Genomic DNA, 18,987 nt, shown 5'->3' with positions numbered 1-18,987 from the left:
TTAGGGTGCTAGGGGTCAACCAAGGGCTGAATTTGAACCTGGCCTTCCAGGTGGTTATGAAGTTGTATTTGCCAAGGGAGGAGATTAGGACACACTTAATCTAATAGTTTGCTAGTTTGATTTACAACTTTTTAAATACTTGTATTGTTATAAACTATAAAGTTATAAACTTTAAATACTTGTATTGTATTCTTGTCCCAGGCCCTGCCATTGTTGGGAACAGGGCTGGGCCCAACAGTCACACTGTGGATCTTCTGGAGGCACCCAGGATCAGCAGACTGCAGTGAAGAGTACCACATCCAGAGCCCAGAAGCGCCAGCCTCCAGCGGGAGCTGCACTGAAACTCTTTGAGTCCATTTCCTGTGCAGCCCAAGGCACAAATACATCAGCCCTGCCCGCCACAGGAGACTGTGGGCAAGCTGTCACCTGCAAACAAATTCTCTTGCTACATACTTATAAAGTAGTGTACACATGTAAGATAATTCCCTGTAGCTTGTTTGTAAGGTTTATTAAATAAATAGTTGAAAATATAAATAAGTTCCTTAATACTATAGTTAAAGCCACCTGGAAATAGAAGCGTCATCCAGTTCCATCAGTGATTTGAACACTATTCCCGTTTTTTCCAACCTGGTGCGAATAAACTGTAGTATCGCATTGTGGCAATTAGGTCCAGGAGATGTTCTCTTCCTTTTACACCTAAAGGGGAAAAAACTCCGTTAAGTCTGTTGGAAACTCTGCATCTCAAACTGCCTGTTTATAAAATTCCCATTAAAGAATTATAATACGGTTAAATCACAGGACATGAGCAGATCGTGAAACTCTCTAATACTCTTCAAGGTCCTTAATTAGCTTGCTATTTAAATAAATGAGGACGGTTGGAACCGTGTGCCTATCATACTATCCTGATGGTTGTCAGGAAACTGACCTGTATCCAGAGTGCCCCTCACTTGCCATCTTCAATAACCAGCAAGCCATGAAGTGCAATGAAAGAAACCCAGTTTTTAGGCTCCTGTTACAAATACCTTAGAAGAGTAAACCTAAATATTCAACAGATAAACAACAGTTACGACCAGTTACACTGGTGTATCAAATTATTTCTAGTGGTTAGTACCTACAGGTATCCTAATCAAGATATTTTACTATATTATGAAATATCAAAATTGAAAAATGAATGTTTACATGTGTTGAACTCAGAATTAACAACCCATTTTTATTTTAAAAATACAAGCTTCATTTTTTTTTTTGAGAGACGGGCTCACTCTGTCATGTTGGAGTGCAGTGGGTGTGATCAGAGCTCACTGTAGCCTCCAACTCCTGGACTCAAGTGATCCTCCTACTTTGGCCTCCCAAAGTGTTGAGATTATAGGCATGAGCCACAGCACACAGCCAAAAAATGGTTTTAGGGAAGGAAAAAAAAACCCAAATCTTTGTCTTATAATTAAGAATATGCAATTACTTTTTTTGAGTAAAGACAAAAGGACCTGGCAGAGTATGCACATACACCATTAATTTTACATCATTGAGGTAGCCAAAACTGCTCATAAGAGGGCTTTTATTAAATAATATAATGTTCTTAATAGAAGAAAAAGGAATTGAAGAAATTTTTAAAAACAAAATAAGAAAACTAATACATTGTCCCACAAAAGAAAATCAATGGAGACAAAAGCAGTTTAATTTGCTGGATTCTTTTGTGGCTTATTTTTTGGGTATTATTTACAAAATGTTAGACTAATTTTTAAGCAATATTAATAATAGCAACATACAACTCCAAGACTAATATAATAAATAATAAACTGATGAAATGCCTAATGTGTATCAGTGTCATTTAAAAAACAAATTCAGAAGGAGAAGGGATGATAAAAGAGAAATGAAAAAGAGGATAAAAGACAAAGTTGGGTACAGAGATATAAAAACAAGTCAGAGAAAAAAGACAGCTTGAGACTCTATGTAGACGAAGAAAGGCAGAAAAGCACACGCTTACAGAAAAATAACATGGATAATAAGGAGCAATACAGTGAAACACAGGAAAAGCCCATGGATAAGGCACATCCGTGAAATCCCATCCCCTTGCATCTGTGACTCAATTTTCTCCAGTTTTCCTCTTGTTTCTCAGGCCACTCCTTCTCAGCGTCTTTGCTGTTTCTTGTGCACTCTGAACACTAAACCCTGCTGTGTGGCAGGCTGGTCCTAGCACCTGCTCTGCTCAGACCACCTTCTTTCTTTGGGTGATCTCATCCAGAGCCAGGCTTTAAATACTACTAACGTTGAGAATTTTCCCAGTCTTTTCCAATTCTGACCTCTTCCCTGAGCTCTAGCCTCACATGACAATATATTTATCTTGAATTTTTATCTCACTCTGTCACCTGGGCTGGAGTGCAGTGGCACAATCACTGCTCACTGCAGCCTCAACATCCCAGGGCTCAGGTGATCCTCCCACCTCAGCCTCCCAAGTAGCTGGGACCATAGGTGCACGTCACCATGCCTGGCTAATTTTTGTATTTTTGTAGAGATGGGATTTCACCATGTTGGTCAGGCTGGTCTTGAAATCCTGGGCTCAAGTGATCTGCCCCCTTTGGCCTCCCACAGTGCAGGCATTACAGGTGTGAACCACTGTGCCCAGCTTATCTTTGGTTTTCAACAGTTTGACTCTGGCCTATCTAAATGTGGTCATTTTTTAATTTATCCTGCTTGGAGTTCTGCGAGTTTCTTGGATCTGAAAGATGCTGTCTTTGATCAATTTTACAAAAATGTTCAAATATTTTTCTGTCTACCCTTTCACTTTCTGAAACCCTAGTTACACAAATGTTAAACCTTTTCATATCATTCCACAGTCTTGGCTCCTCTGTTCTTTTTTCATTCTATTTTTTTCTTTCTATATTTCAGTTTAGAGAAGTTTGTTGAGTACATTGTAAATTGAATTAAATGATTTTTTTCCTGTTGTGTCCATTCTGTTGTTAAGCTCATTCAATGACCTTTTCATTGCAGATACTATATTTTCCAGTTCTAGGATTTTCATTTGGTTCTTCTTTATAGTTTCCATCTATTTGCTGAGATTCTGCCATTTATTCACCCATTCCATCCTTTTCTGGTAAATCAATCCTTCACTATATTTTTAATAGCAGCTTTAAAGTCTGTGTCTGCTAATTCTAACATCTGGGTCATCTGTGGGTCAGCATTTATAGCCCATTTTCCCTTTGATCACAAATCATATTGTCCTGCTTCTTCATATGTTATTAAATTTTCATTCCATACTGAACATTAAAAATGACACCTTGTAGAGACTCTCAGCTATGCTATCTTACTCTAAAGGGTGTTCAGTTTTGTTCTGGTGGGTCCTGTGTAGGCTTTGTTTTAGGCTTTATTAGGATGGGTCTATTTTGGCTTATCCCTATGTCCTGGGGTATAGTCCTTGATCATGAGATATGATCCTTATGACCCTTTTATGGTTTCAATGGAAAGATATTCATAAAGTCTCTCTAATTTGGTGCCACTTGAACTCTAAACTCTGGCCAGTACTAGGCAGCAGCTGAAATCTCTGCTTAGCTCTGTAGCTTCCCAGCTGTTGCTTTTTTCTGGATTCCTTGAGGTTGCACCTGTATATGTAGAGGTTAGGAGACAGCCAAGGATCTGAGGAGTATCTGGATGCAGAGAGTTCCCTGCTCTGTGGTTCCCTCCTTTATAGGATTTTAATCCTTAACTTCCAGCCACTTTGGCAACCTCAAACTCCAACCCCGTGTCCTCATCCCGTTAAGACTTTCTGTTTTAGTTCAAACCTCCCACTGTGTCTCATGAGCTGAGAAATGCCTTTAGCTGGATACGTGTGGAGCCCACCTAGTTGGCTTGCTTTCTTTCAAAGATTGTGTTCACTCTAGTTTCTGCCTGTTTTTGATTATTCTCCTGGCCTTCAAAGAATGGTTTTAAACATTTTATTCAAAGTTAATAACTGTTATTGGCAGGAGAGTTAGTCAGATAGAGGCTCTTCTATTATTCCAGGAATAAGCACTCACTCCTCACGTAAATTGCCATCACCCCTTTTCGGCCTAGTGCAGGTCAAACAGGCTATGCATTTGCCCACCCACCCAGCCTGGAATATGAAAACTCTGGCATTTTAGAGGTGATGGTGGGGCAGTGAGACGCTGCTGCTCTATCTATCCATGAATATTGGCTAGTTGTTTAATAATGTGTATTTTATTTAAAAAAAAAATCTCCAGGCTGAGCATGGTGGCTCATGCCTGTAATCCCGACACTTTGGGAGGCCAAGGTGGGCAGATTGCTTGAGCTCACAAGTTCGAGACCACACTGGACAACATGGCAAAACCCCATCTCTACCAAAAAATACAAAAATTAGTCAGTCATGGTGGCAGGTGCCTGTAGTCCCAGCTACTCAGGAGGCTTAGGTGGGAGGATCCCTTGAGCCTGGGAAGCGGAGTTTGCAGTCAGCCGAGATAGCACCACTGCACTCCAGCCTGGGCAAGGGAGCCAGACCTTGTCTCAAAACAAACAAACAAACAACAGCTCCTGTCCTAGGGCTAGCATTTGACCTTCAAACCACTTGCTGGGTCAAGGATGCTCAGGACTTCCTCACCTATCCCCTTGTTGTCATGACAGGAAACAGGACTTCCTCACCTATCCCCTTGTTGTCATGATAGGAAACAGGACTTCCTCACCTATCCCCTTGTTGTCATGATAGGAAACAGGTCCAGAGGTTGAACAACTGCCTCTGGCAGAGGCTGGCTAGGGGCTCATCAGAGCTCTTTTCTCCTCCTGGACACGCAGCTTAACAGTACATTTCTCAGGCCTTCGTACATGGATGGGGCTATGTGACTAGTGTTCTTCCTCTTGTCTAGCAGGGGGATGATGCCAGGGTAATCTTTGTTCTTCTCTCTTACCAGGATAATTTTAAAGACATATATTGAAGATGGTGGAGCCACAGTATGGAAGGAGTCAAGGTCTCTAAATGACCACATAAGTGGAACTTTCTTCCTGACCAATATTTGACTGTGATATGGACAAGAAAGTAATCTTTGGTTATGTTAAGCTACTGAGATTTCTTTTTTACAGCAATTGGTGCTATTTATGCTAATAAGTTTGCACAGACAATACCCTAGTTAGTGGTAAAAATGTGACTAGAAGCCGATCTCCCATTTCCTTTAATGCTTAAATACAATTCCATTCAAATATAACTTTCATAATTATTACATTAGTACACTAGTTTACAAAATAGTTTATAACAGGAGCATGCTTATGAATGAATGAAAATAATGACTTAATAAATGGAAACATAGTGACTTACCTAGAGATTGAATACCTTTTTGTTTAAGAAAGCTGTGCAAAGCATTTGTATTAAGATTTAATATAAATCCCAGTTCTGGTGTAAGTTTCCAGAAGCCATCCTACAAAATTAAGAAAACAAAGGTAAGTTATGTTATTGACATTTTATGACATAAGAAGTTATGTAGTGGGGGAGAGAGAGGGGCAAGGGTTGAAAAACATATTTTCTCTACTTGTGCAACAAGACAATTAGAAGCCCAAACCTCAGCACCACACGGTATGCCCATGTAATAAACCTGTACGTGTACCTCTGCATCTAAAATAAAATTTTAACAAATTAAATGAAAAAAGAAGTTATGTGATAAATATGTTTCCATGTATTGAATTTCAGTTAATTAAGGCATTTCTAACATTTTTATTACTGTAAAATAAAGTTCTTCATACACTAGGGACATAGTATTGTTTGGAACCTCATAAATGCTATGAACACTACATATCTGGTGGCATTTATAAAAAGTGTGGAAAGAGGCTCGTGTGTAGAGATTTTTTTAAATCGTACTTTTTTTCTTCTAGCAATGCTTTATTTCATTTTTTATTGATACATAATACTTGTACATATTTTGGGGTTCACATGATATTTTGATACATGCATAGAATGTGAAATAATCAGGTCAGGGTATTTAGGATCTCCATCAGTTTGAACATTTATCATGTATTTGTGTTGGCAACATTTCAAATATTTTCTTCTAGCTATTTTGACATATACAATGTCTTGTTAACTATAGTCACCTTACTGCATTGTCAACTAGCAATGAGCATTGAACCGGTATTTCTCAAACTTTTAAATAGCATGATTCCCTCTTTAAAAAAACCCCACTTTATTGAAATATGATTGGCATACAAAAAGTCACCAATATTTAATGTATACAACTTGATGTGTTTGGAGATAAGTATACATCCGTGAAACCATCAGACCATCACTTATCAATGCCATGAACTTAGCCACCACTCCCAGAACTTTCCTTCCACCCCTTTTGTTTTGTTTTGTTCCCTTTTGTGGAAAGAGTACTTAACATAAGATAGACCTCTTAGCAAACGTTTCAGTATACCATATCGGATTGTCAATCATAGGCCGTGTATTGTACAGTAGATCTCCAGCATGATTCCTTTTGTTTAACATAAAAATGTACCCTGATGTAGTCTGAAACATGAAAATGACAGTTTTTTCTAAGTATAAAATTGTTATATTAAACATGCACTTTAAAACTACCTTCCCTGCACACCCCCATCATCTGCCTGCTCCCTCACATGCAGAGGAGAGTGTGCTAAGCCTGAGCTTGGGGATATTAACCTCAATGGAGACAGAATCCAGGCCCTAGGGAAACCAACACAGGGAGCAGAAAGCAGGGTGTGGCCCTAGGCAGGTGCACAGGTTGAAGGATCTATGGCAATAATTTGAAAAATGACAGCAGTGATAATGTGTACCAACCCATAGAGAACTGGTACCAGGTGCTGTTCTTTTATATGTTTAGCCACTTCCTGTGGAGCATGATTTATCACACCCACATTGCAGATGAGAACACGGAGGCAGAGAAAGGTTAAGCAATTTGTCTAAAGTCTCACAGCTAACAAGCAGCAGAGCCAGGAGTGGCCATGGGATCCACACTCTTGACCATCTGCAGTATGTTCCCGGCAGGCTTTTGCATGCACTGTCTCAAGTAGGGAAACTGGGCAGCTGTGATTATCCTGTTTAAACCTCAAACCCACTCTGTGAAGTAGACACTATCATTATCTCCACTATATGGATGAGGAAACTGAGGCTCAGACAGGTTACCTGACTTGCCCCAAATCACAAAGTGAGCTGGGACTCACACTTACTTTTATGCTACATCAAGCCCTTTCCGTTTCACTAAACTACTTTACACCAAAACAAGTAATCACAGATGCAGGACTGGGTCTTAGTACCAGTGCAGGGGCCAAATCTACAGGGTGTTTATCAGCTTAACAAATGGAGTGATAAGCTCTAACACAATATACATGTTGAATAATATCTGTATTCCCATGACCTATGTGAAAATATTTAGAGTACAGGTACAAGTGCTTGTGCTCTACTTCACAGTGGGAAATTTATGTGGATTACAATCCATTAGTTCTAGAATCTAGGAAATTAAGATCTCACCCCATCATCTGTTCAGAGATGTTCATTTTCACGTGAGGAATAGTAACATTCACCAGCATGAGGTTCTGGTCTAATGTTTGTAGGGAAACACCAGCCAGCATCAAGCACACTGTTTTGTTCAGCTGTCTGTTTTGTTTTGTAGCAAGAGTTCCTCAGTGAAGGAAGCAGTATGATTTACACCCCAGTGCACAAGCCCCTTCCTTCACTACAGACTGACGATAGACAGTTCCTTGACCAGCTGCTTTGAGGAGCCCCGTTCTAAACTATGAAGCCAGCTTACCACAGATTTAAGGAGAAATAAGACACATACCTCTGTCTGTAGACTGAAGAGTTCAGACCAAGGCACAGCATCCTGCCAGTGCTGTGTGCACACTATTTCATCCTCCTCTATTACCTCCAGAAAGCACGGGATACTGTTGTCTGTTGTATCACATTTTATTTGTAAAAAGCAGCTGTCTAGAAGTACTTCTCACAGCTCATGACTTTCTGTTTCAGAACAACTTTGAAAACCATAGTCAGGATATTGACTTCCTTCGAGACTGCTTACTGAGTCTTCCAGAAGACAGAGATCTACTGGGGTAGTCCAGGACTGACAATAAAGAGGCTCAGGTAAGGCAGAGGCTATTGGCAGCCTAAGGTTGGCAGTCAAAGAGGCTGCGGAAGGTTGAAAATGAAAAGGAGAGGAAGAAGAGGGATGATAAGACCCAAAACCTCTGATGGGATCAGGGTCTGTAGGAAGAGAGAAATGAAGCTGGGGAGAATCCAGCTCAGGGAAGGTGCCAGCAGAAGGCCTGGTCATACGGCCTCCAGCAGCTTGCGGTGGAGCAGACTGTGTGGAGCTCAGTGAGCTCCCTGAAAGAGTAATGCCACAGTAGGGTGCAGAAGAGAGGTTCTGGGGAGGTCCTGTGGGACAAGACGCCGACTGTGGGATCCAGTCAGCACAAGTGCCAGGCGCAGGGCCTTGGCTGAATTGAGATGCATCAAACCGTCTGGAAGGAGCAGCAAAACCAAAACTCGCTATCTGACAATATGAGGCAAAAGGCAAGGAAGCAGCATTGTGAGAGCGGGCAGCCGGGGAAAGACAGGAACCAAAGGCTGGAGCAGAAACACAAAAAAGGCTAGAAGTAAATGTTTCCGGCCGGGCGCGGTGGCTCACACCCGTAATCCCAGCACTTTGGGAGGCCAAGGCGGGCGGATCACGAGGTCAGGAAATCAAGACCATCCTGGCTAACACGGTGAAACCCCGTCTCTACAAAAAATTAGCCGGGCGTGGTGGCAGGCACCTGTAGTCCCAGCTACTCAGGAGGCTGAGGCAGGAGAATGGCGTGAACCCGGGAGGCGGAGCTTGCAGTGAGCCGAGATCGCACCACTGCACTGCAGCATTGGTGACAGAGCGCGACTCCATCTCAAAAAAAAAAAAAAAAAAAAAGTAGATATTTCCAGTGGACTTTCTTAACTTTCTTAAATAGTGGTTCAGTTGCTGTTGGTTTACATGACTCTGTCCAATTTAAATCCAATAGCTTTTCCACACCTCCACGTTCTAAAGTTGATGTGAAAGCCGGTAGTACACCTAAGCCATCCTCTTCAAAATCTTCAGAAACTTCTGGCTTAGATAATTTCATTTTTCTTTTAGCCCTAAGTTTTGGTTTGGATGAACGTAATTCTTGCCACTCAGAGGACACTAAAAGAGGCTGCCCAGAAGAGAGAATTATTAACGTAAGGGGAAAACACAGAATAAAAAGAACAATCAAGCAAACATTCTTCCTAGCACTTGACTTCCCACCCATCAGGCAGTTGCTCATCCAGAATCAGGATCATCAATGTGAGCTGGGATGTTGAAAATAACACCAGTGCTGGGCGCGGCAGCTCACGCCTGTAATCCCAGCACTTTGGGAGGCCAAGGAGGAAGGATCACTTGAGGCTAGGAGTTTGAGAACAGCTTGGGCGACACAGTGAGACTCCATCTCTACAAAAAATAAAAAATTAGCCGGGTGTAGTGGCTCTCGCCTATAGTCTCAGCCACCTGGGAGGCTGAGGCAGGAGGAGTGCTTGAGCCTGGGAAGCTGAGGCAGCTATGAGTGCAGATTTGCACTACTGCTCTCCAGCCTGGGCGAGAGGGCAATACTCTGTCTCAAAAAAGATAAAAAGGAAAGAAAATAATGCCGCTAGAGACATTCAAGATCATTTCAGTACAAGGCCCTTTTTTTCTAGACACGGAAGCTGAGACCTGGAGAGAATATCAGCAATCAATAGATTGAAAGACCTTCTTTCTTAGTTCTCAGAATTGTAGAATTTTAAACACCCCTCATTTTACACATGAGGGAACTGAGGAGCACAGAAGTGACTTGCCCAAGATTTTACAACGAGCAGTATCACAGGGTGTATGTTAGGCCTAAAATAAGATAGTCATTTGAAGTAAATTATTCTAGTCTTTTATATTGCTTTACAGCAATATTAAGAAAATGAGAAAATGGAAAAACAGTCTCAAAAGCTTTATTTAGTTTTTTACTTATTTATTTTTTGAGACAGGGTCTTGCTCTGTTGCCTGAGGCTGGAGTACAATGGCACAATCACAACTCACTATAGCCTCGAACTCCTGGGCTCAAGCGATCCTTTCACCTCAGCCTCCCCAGTAGCTGGGACTGTGAGCATGCGCCACCACACCCAGATAATTTTTAAATTATTCTTTTGTAGAGATATGATCTCGCTATGTTGATGAGGCTGATTTTGAACTCCTGGGCTTAAGTGATCCTCTCAGCTCAGCCTCTCAAAGTGCTAGGATTACGGGTGTGAGACTCTGTCCAGCCAAAAGCTTTAAGGTAATTAAATGAACATATAGTTATACCGGAATATGAATAATATGCATGCAAAACAAATTTTGAGGGATGCTATATTACTATTACTGTTTCAATCTAAATGGAAAGAGTGTTCCTCAAAAAGTTGCTTGTAGCAACTCCAGTTTTATATGGATGACAAGTCCTTCATATTTTTGAAATAAATAGCCTGTAATTTTACCTGTGAATATAAGCTATTTAAAACAGGAGTAGTCCTTTCCCAACTCAGTCAAATTTTAAGTATATACCTGAATAATCAATATTATAGAACATATGAAAAGACAGATTTAAAAATAATGATTACTTATCTGGTTAAATTTTTAAAAATCAGAGAAGCAAACTGGAAAAGACCAATAGTGATGGACTAGACCTATCGGATATTAAAGTCTCTTATAAAATTACAATAATTATAGTAGATGAATCAAGGAACAGAGTAGGTAAGTCCAGCAATAGCTCCTAAAACGTGAGAATTACTAGATTATGAAGGTGGCATTTCAAGTCAATAGGAGGAAAAGGAATAGCCATCTGGAAAAGAAAAATGTTGGTTCCATATCTCTCATCCTGTGCCAGGATAAATTTCAATTGGATGAAAAATTGAATGTAAACATGAAAACATAACACTATTTAAAGAAATAAAGGGAAAAAATTTTAAGTATAATCTCCTACTAGGAAAGGTATTTCTAAGCATGATGAAAAGCAAAACAACACTAAACAAAAAGAAGAAACACAAAGATTAAAAATTTGACTGCATTAAAAAATCTGCATGACAAAAAGATAATAAGCAACATCAGAATAACACGTGGAATACTGGGAAAGAAATTTTCACAACTCATATCACAAAGGGCTAATTTCCCTAACATAAAAAGTTTTCCTAAGATAAATAAGAAAACGACTAAAATCTCAATAAAGATAAAAGACATGAACAGATAACACACAGGAAGTGATACATAGGGCTGTAAGAATATAAAACATGCTCCTCTTCATTCATAAAGAAACAAAAACGTAAATGTCACCAATACATTTTTCACCTGTAAGATTTGCAAAGATCAAAAATTTGATTAAGTCAGGTATTGTGGAGCATCCCAGCGACTCAAGAGGCTGAGGTGAGAGGATAACTGGAGGCCGGGAGTTCAAAGCTGTAGTGCTCTGTGATAGAGCCTGTGAATAGTCACTGCACCCCAGCCTGGATGACAGAGTGAGACTCCATCTCAAAAAAAAAAAAATCATACTAAGAAATATGGGTTATTTTATGAAATTGCTTCTTGGATAGTATTTTTGTATTTTTTAGTAGAGACAGGGTTTTGCCATGTTGGCCAGGCTGGTCTTGAACTCCTGACCTCGGGTGATCCACCCACCTTGGCCTCCCAAAGTGTGGGGATTACATGTGTGAGCCACCATGCCTGGCCTTGTCATGATTCTCCTATTTGCCAAAATCACCCACTTGCTTCTTCTTTCCCTTCAAGTTCACAATTGCTTATTTTGCTTAGCCACACACCCACACCTTGATCATCTAACGTGTGGCCCCCAACCTTTATGGCAGCAGGGACTGGTTTCATGGAAGGCAATTTTTCCATGGACGGGGTGGGACAGATGGTTTTGGGATGAAACTATTCCACCTTAGATCATCAGGCATTAGATTCTCAGAAAGAGCACTTAGATCCCTCCATGGGCTGTTCACAACAGGGTTCGGGGCTCCCATGAGAATCTACTGTCACTGCTGATGTGACAGGAGGCGAGCTCAGGCGGTAATGCTCGCTCACTGCCCCCCACCTTCTGTTGCGCAGCCCGGTTCCTGACAGACCAGGGACTGCGGGTTGGGGACCCCTGATTTAAGGAACAGCGTGGGCTCTGGACCCCTAGCTTCAGTGCCCTCAATTCCTTGCTAAGAGTTATAGCATTGAATTTTTCAAATGATTTACATTAAAAACTTGGATTAGGAGGTATGTTTTAAAAATGTCTGCCTCTCGCTTGTTCTCAGTGTGCTTTCATGAGCGGGAGGGAACGAAGTGAACTTGGGGTTGGTGCAGAAGACACTGCGCCTAAGCCCAGGCGTGGCTGCGGCGGGGAGCGAGCACCCAGCACTGCGCGCTGTCCTTCCTGAACGCGTCCCAGCAGAAAAGGTGTTGTGCTCCCTGGAGGGTCTCATTTCACAATGAAGACGTATCAAATAAGGAAATGCCCCAAGCTTCAGCGAGTCGGGAAGGACCAAACAGACCTGGATGTCTGGGCTCTATTGCGGCTGGCTTGTTACTGAATTCAGTGGAATGACTCCGTGCGGAATGTGGCAGGTGCCACATTTTGGTAAAACAGATACCGAGGGAGAGTAACAGAGGCTTGACATTTTCGCTAAATTACATGGTCCATTCAAAAAATTTATTGCAGCTAACATAAATATAAACTTTCAAGTCATCAAGCTAATGGATAATATTTTTCATCTGATATGTTTGGATCTGGAAGTATTCAGATCCAAAGTATTTGCAAATTTAGTACGAAATAATTTATCACCACACTGTATTAAAACCTAAATTAATTTATAACTAATTTTGAAAATAACTTCAAAAATCTCTATAAACAGGCCAGGCATGGTGGCTCACTCCTGTAATCCCAGCTACTTGGGAGTCCGAGGTCGGAGGATCTCTAGAGCCCAGGAGGTCGAGGCTGCAGTGAACTATGACGGTGCCACTGCACTCCAGCCTGGGCAACAGAGTGAGACCCTGTCTCAAAAAAAAAACAAAAATCTAAAAACAATACATGTGCACTATGAGAAAATTAGAAAATACAAGTAGACACAAGTAGACAGACACAAAGAAGAAAATAAAAGCCATACAGAATGTCTTATCTGATCTCTGGCATATATCCCTCCAGACCTTTTCTGTGAACAAAGTACTTACGTGTGTGGCAGAGTGTAGGGGCGTATCTCTTATTTTGTTAATTTAATTTTTATTGGGGAAAAAATGTATACAACAATGTTTGCTATTTTAGTCATTTTAGAGGTTAGTGGCATGAAGCACACTCACACTGTTGTGCAACCATGACCATCTCCAGTTTCAGAGCTTCTTCTGGGTATGCGTTTTTGAAACACATATAAGTATACATTTTCCAGGGTCCATTTTAACAGTGAGTCTCTCTTGTTTCAAGGACAAACAGTCGATTCTTAATTGTACATCAGAATTTTTTTCCCAAAACAATGAACTTCCTACTCTTCCTGAATCCCCAAACTCTTTGTTTGTGTTTGCTTAAAGTATTATTTTTCTTTCATGGGCAATCCATGCCAATGGTTCAAAATTCAAAATATACAAAAGGGTGCACTGTAAGAAAGTAAGGCCGGGGTGGTGGCTCACTCCTGAAATCCCAGCACTTTGGAAGGCCAAGGCGGGTGGATCACTTGAGGTCAGGAGTTCGAGACTAGCCTGGCCAACATGGTGAAACCCTGTCTCTACTAAAAATACAAAAATTAGCTGGGTGTGGTGGCGCACAACTGTAATCTCAGCTACTCAGGAGACTGAGGCATGAGAATCACTTGAACCCAGGAGGCGGAAGGGGCAGTGAGCTGACATCGTGCCACTGCACTCCAGCCTGGGTGACAGAGCGAGACTCCACCTCAAAAAAAAAAAAAAAAATTAAGATTAAAAAAAGAAGAAGAAAAAGCAAGTATCCCTCCAAACCCAAGGCCACTTGTCAGCTTTCTGCCCCGTCTGTTGGGCAACAGTGTCTGTTTCAGACACCTTTGTGAATTAATAACTACAGCTAATATTTATCAAATATCCACGAGCTAGACATGTTACAATGGTCTCAGAACTCTTCACAACCACCTGAGGTGGATTTTACCACTCTCCCCACTTGGGCATTAGGACTGGGACACTGGGAAGGTCAAGTCCCACAGAGTGAAGCGTGGGCTGGGGTTCAGACCTGAGCAGTCGGCCACAGCACCTGTGATCTTAACCACTGTATTTATTGACTTTCAATCATCTACCTTTTGTGATCTTTGTCAACCTGACAGAGTTAAAAAATAAAAAGGAATCTCATGGCAGTTTTTATATTTTAACTTCTTTTAGCAACAAGGTTGCACATCTTTCATGTATTATTTTCTTATTTATGATTAAATCCTTGCTCTGTCAACCAGGCTGGAGGGTAGGGGTGCCATTTTGGCTCACTGCAACCTCTGCCTCCTGGGTGCAAGCATCCTCCTGCCACAGACTCTTGAGTAGCTGGGACTACAGGCAAGCGCCACCACGCCCAGCTAATTTTTGTATTTTTTTTGGAGAGATGGGGTTTCACCATTTTGCCCAGGCTGGTCTTGAACTTCTGGGCTCAAGCCATCTGCTGCCTTGGCCTCTCAAAGTGCTGGGATTACAAGCATGAGCCACTGCGCCCAGACTAAAAAACTTTTTGTAGAGATGAGGTCTCACTTTGTTGCCCAGGCTGGTCTCAAACTCCTGGGTTGAGGTGATTTTTCCCACCTCAGCTTCCCAAAGTGTTGGGATTACAGGCATGAACCATGGTGCCCAATTAGATTTTAAATTCCTAAATTTTGGAAATTTTAGTTTTTTAACCTAGAGACCTAAGAGTGTTATCAGCACTGTTAACAAAACAGTTTCTTTGCTTTTGAATTTGTCTTCCAATTTTTATTTAAGCCACATTTTTCCATTTCTATTATGTTTCTGGTTATAAGGGCCACAGTATAAAGCACTATAAACTTTAAGAAATATTGGTGGTGAATTTAGATTATTAGATAGCACTTCTATTGATAATTTCATGACAAACCTATTATACTACCTAAATGACTTTAGCTTCCTGGATGACAATCTATTTGCCCATGATAGAAGCACAGCCAGAGGTGTTCTCTTTTTGTACTATACAGCTCCATTCATACATTGTGAAGTCTCTGTAATGCAACATGATGTAATTCAACATTTTATAAATGCATGAATATTTTCCATCATCAGGGATACAACTTCTTCATGTACAGGTAAGAAGGGAGCTATTTTAGCAAAGGGTTCCCTTCATCTTCATGAACAAACGAAAGCACGATATCAACTTATTTGGTAATCAGCATTTACCTGGTTCCTGACGGCTCCTTGGGGCTCCCCCTGCCAGCTCATGTAGGGCAGGAAGTCTACATCTTCTTTGGCAATAAGTTCAGAAACTTTTGGAATATCAGGGAAAGGCGATTCATTCTCATCCTATATTGAATCACAAATAGATTAAATCAAACAGATGTTATCCAATTAAATGATGATTACACATTCTAAAGCCTATGGGGTGTTGGTTTGGGATACGCAGGTGTGTGGGACTGGAGCTTGTGCCGTGGGCCACAAGCATGAGGGAAAGTGGGGAGGTGGAGTGACTTTCCTCCTTACGGAGCACTGGCAGGTGCTGGCCACTGTGCTGGGCACGTTATGTGAATTTTCCCCTTAAACTTATGTAGGGGGAAGGGGCTCTCAGAGAACCCAGGCCTTTTCTATTTTTTGAGTGTCTTGGATTAAAAAAAGACAATAAATGCCAAAACTGTAACAAAATTATAGGGTATCCAAAAAATACACATTAGCTAATTATTAATAATTATAACATTAAAAATGATAACATACTCAACTCATTTAGAAAGATCACCCTAAGTCCCAACACTGAAGCCCCCCATGAATGGGAGGTTGGGACTTTTGGGGCCTGCTGGCCTGTCTGCAACCCACGCTTCCCAGGCCCAGGGTGTGGGTGTTGTCATTAACCATCAAAGCAAGGGTGACTTTCTTAATGTGGAAATATAAATGAAATAATTTAACCTCGAATCAACAATAATATATACCCTTTTCTCAACTGCCACAAAGCTTGTAAATTGTATTATGAGAGCGTTTTCTTTACTGAGTTTAATAATCAGAGATTTCAAGGTTTGTTTTTTCATCTAGGATAGAATAAAACATAAATCATGTCCTGTTTTATTTCTATTTAGCTATGTCAGTAAATCATTTTAAGATTCGTATTTCAGACTAAATATTGAATTGCAGGTCCCATCTAAATCGGTGGCTCAATATTCCCTTTAAAATGAGATCAACTGACTTAGCCATAGAAAATGTCGCTCTTCATTATTCAGCTCCCTGTAGTTCACAGAGAGCTCTCCCGGGCAGTGGGCTTTCTCATTCTTTCACAGTCTGTGGCTCCCAATTTAAAGCTGAGGAATTGGAAAGATGGAATGACTTGTTCAGGATAAAAGGGCCTTAAACAAAACAGCACACAGAAGCTGCCAACCCAGCGGCATCTGAGGAGAATAGGGAGACCACCAGGTGACCATCTGTCACTAGAACTGACTGTGGGGGTCTCCAGGGCCTGCTGTCACCTTCTTGTGGGGATGGCATTGAGGACTAACGCTCACAGCCTTGTTGAAGATCTCATCCCTGAGAGAAGAGCTGGGCAGTCCTGGTGGCCTGGCTGAGGGGCCCCTCTGCTGAGGCCGTGGTCTGCATAGCACGGGGGGAGTCAGGTGGGCTTTGGCAGGTCACTCAGCATTTCGCACTCAGGACTCTCATCAGTAAGATGGGAATACTAACGCTACCACACGAGAGATCTGAGGTGACGTCCACTACAGGCACTCAGCGAGTGTTCTCTGAGCCCTCCTTGGGCTTTTTCTGATAAGTAAAACATTACAGAATTTTCCAGAAACCACTGACATCCACTCTTTTGTTAATTCATTCAATAAACATTTACCACACACCCCACATCCCAGGCACAGTGTCACAGATACAGTGATGAATGCCCTGACACCACAGTCTCTTTCTCCACGCAGCTGACCTCAGTTTCTATTTCCACAGATAAATCAACGTAAGAATGCTCAAGAAGAATGTCTAATAGTTTTTACAATGAAAAGAACAAACCTCATGACTGGTTTCATTTTCGTGAAGAATGCCATCTTCGTAATCTCTGATTAGAGCTCGGGTTGCCAGCTTGTGGATCATCTGTGTTTAAGTAGCAAAGGAAAAAAATGGATTCACTTGGCTTCTAATAAAAGACTTGCAAAGAACATCATTTTAAAAATGGAGGTATAACCTGCATACAGTAAAATGCACTCCTCTTAAATATACAGTTTGATGATCTTAAGGGATGTATACAGTTGTGTGACCACTGTTGAAGTGAAGACACAGAACATTCTCTTTACCCTGAAAGGTTCCTGTGTGCCCCTGTGTAGCTTCCTCAAGCCCTGGCAGCTCCTCATCTGCTTTCTGTCCCTAGAGTTTTGCTTTTTCTATAAAAGGCCATTTTGCCAATTCATTTTATTTAAAAAATTGAAAACTTCTTTTCTGCTATAGGAAGAGCCACCTTGGTGCTGGGATGCCCGTCCGTGAACATGGTCTGCACTCTGCAGGGTGAGGACTGCACAATGTGCACCACCAGGTGCTTCCTCTCCAACAACTGAGAGATGGAACTCTCCTTCATTCCAACTCTTGTAATTTTGTCATTGATAAGGCTGCTTCTCACAGAGGAAGTACAACTTGCTGTGACTCTATGGAAAATGACCTCTTCCCAGGTAAAATTATTTTACCTTCTTTCCTCCTTAGATCTAACTTTTAAAAATACACTTTTAATTTATTCTCACTTATCAGTACCCACAAAGATCTAATTTTTAAAGCAATATTGAGCTTAAGTTCTATACATAAGTCACTGGCAACTAGGAAGTCAATGATACCGATTTAGTGCTGAAAAGTAAGCTATACATTTTTGAGAAAAAAACCCAGCAATGTCTGGGAAATGATTTATCTGGTTATACTAATACTCCTTTGAATAAAAAAAACTACATAAATAGCATGTATAGGCTAAACTATAGTGGATTCAGTACCAGTCCAAATGTTGCTTCTTGGTAATAATTTGTGATATTGTGATATGCAAAAAGGTAAAATAGGCCACCCCAAAAGATACTCCTTCGGTATATTTTGATATGCTATTCAGAGGGACAACAGACATAGGAGTAGCTCTGAAAAGCAGTCCTTTTGCAGGGAATATTTGCATCTGCAGAGGAATCCTATGTCAGTGAAGGAAACAGCAGATGCAAACAGGCTTTCTCTGAGACCCCCTTATCTGCCTTATCCAGATTTAGGAAAGATGAACTCCCAGGAAGAGGAGGCTAAAGTCTGATACTTTAAAGGGATGATAGAGAAACTGTTACCAGAGGTGCCTCTATTCTCTCAGGGCTGCTACCTGCCAGACTTCATCTGCATCACAAGAAAGCCTTTGCTCACCATGTGTTTCCTCCCCTCACCCTCCCACAACCTGTCCCCACCTCCCCCAGGAGCCCCACAATCCTACCCGCCTCTGTACAGTATGAAACTTCACTCATCTGGCCCTTCTTTGAGTCTCATGTGGCTCCTGCACACATAACGATATCTGCATGTCTTTTCCCCTGTTAATCTATCGCTGGATTATTTTATAGACCAAACACGGAAACTTCAGAGGGAAAGTCTGAACTTCCCTACAGACATAAGAAATGTATGTATTTGTTATTCCTAACAGGACGCTTCAACCACACCTGAGTTTATGTTAATGAGGTGACTTTTAGAAAGTCCCTAGAATGAGGGCTGGTTGCTGGGGAACCAACCATATGATTAGAGGGCTGGAACTTCCACCCCACTCCCCAACCTCCAGAGAGGGGAGAGTTAATCACCAACAGCCAATGATTTAATCAACCAGGCCTTTGTAATGAAACCTGCATTAAAAACCCCA

This window comes from Gorilla gorilla, chromosome 14 (assembly GCF_029281585.2).
Source record: "Gorilla gorilla gorilla isolate KB3781 chromosome 14, NHGRI_mGorGor1-v2.1_pri, whole genome shotgun sequence".
NCBI lineage: Eukaryota > Metazoa > Chordata > Mammalia > Primates > Hominidae > Gorilla > Gorilla gorilla.
Note: the sequence above shows the minus strand (reverse complement) of the source record.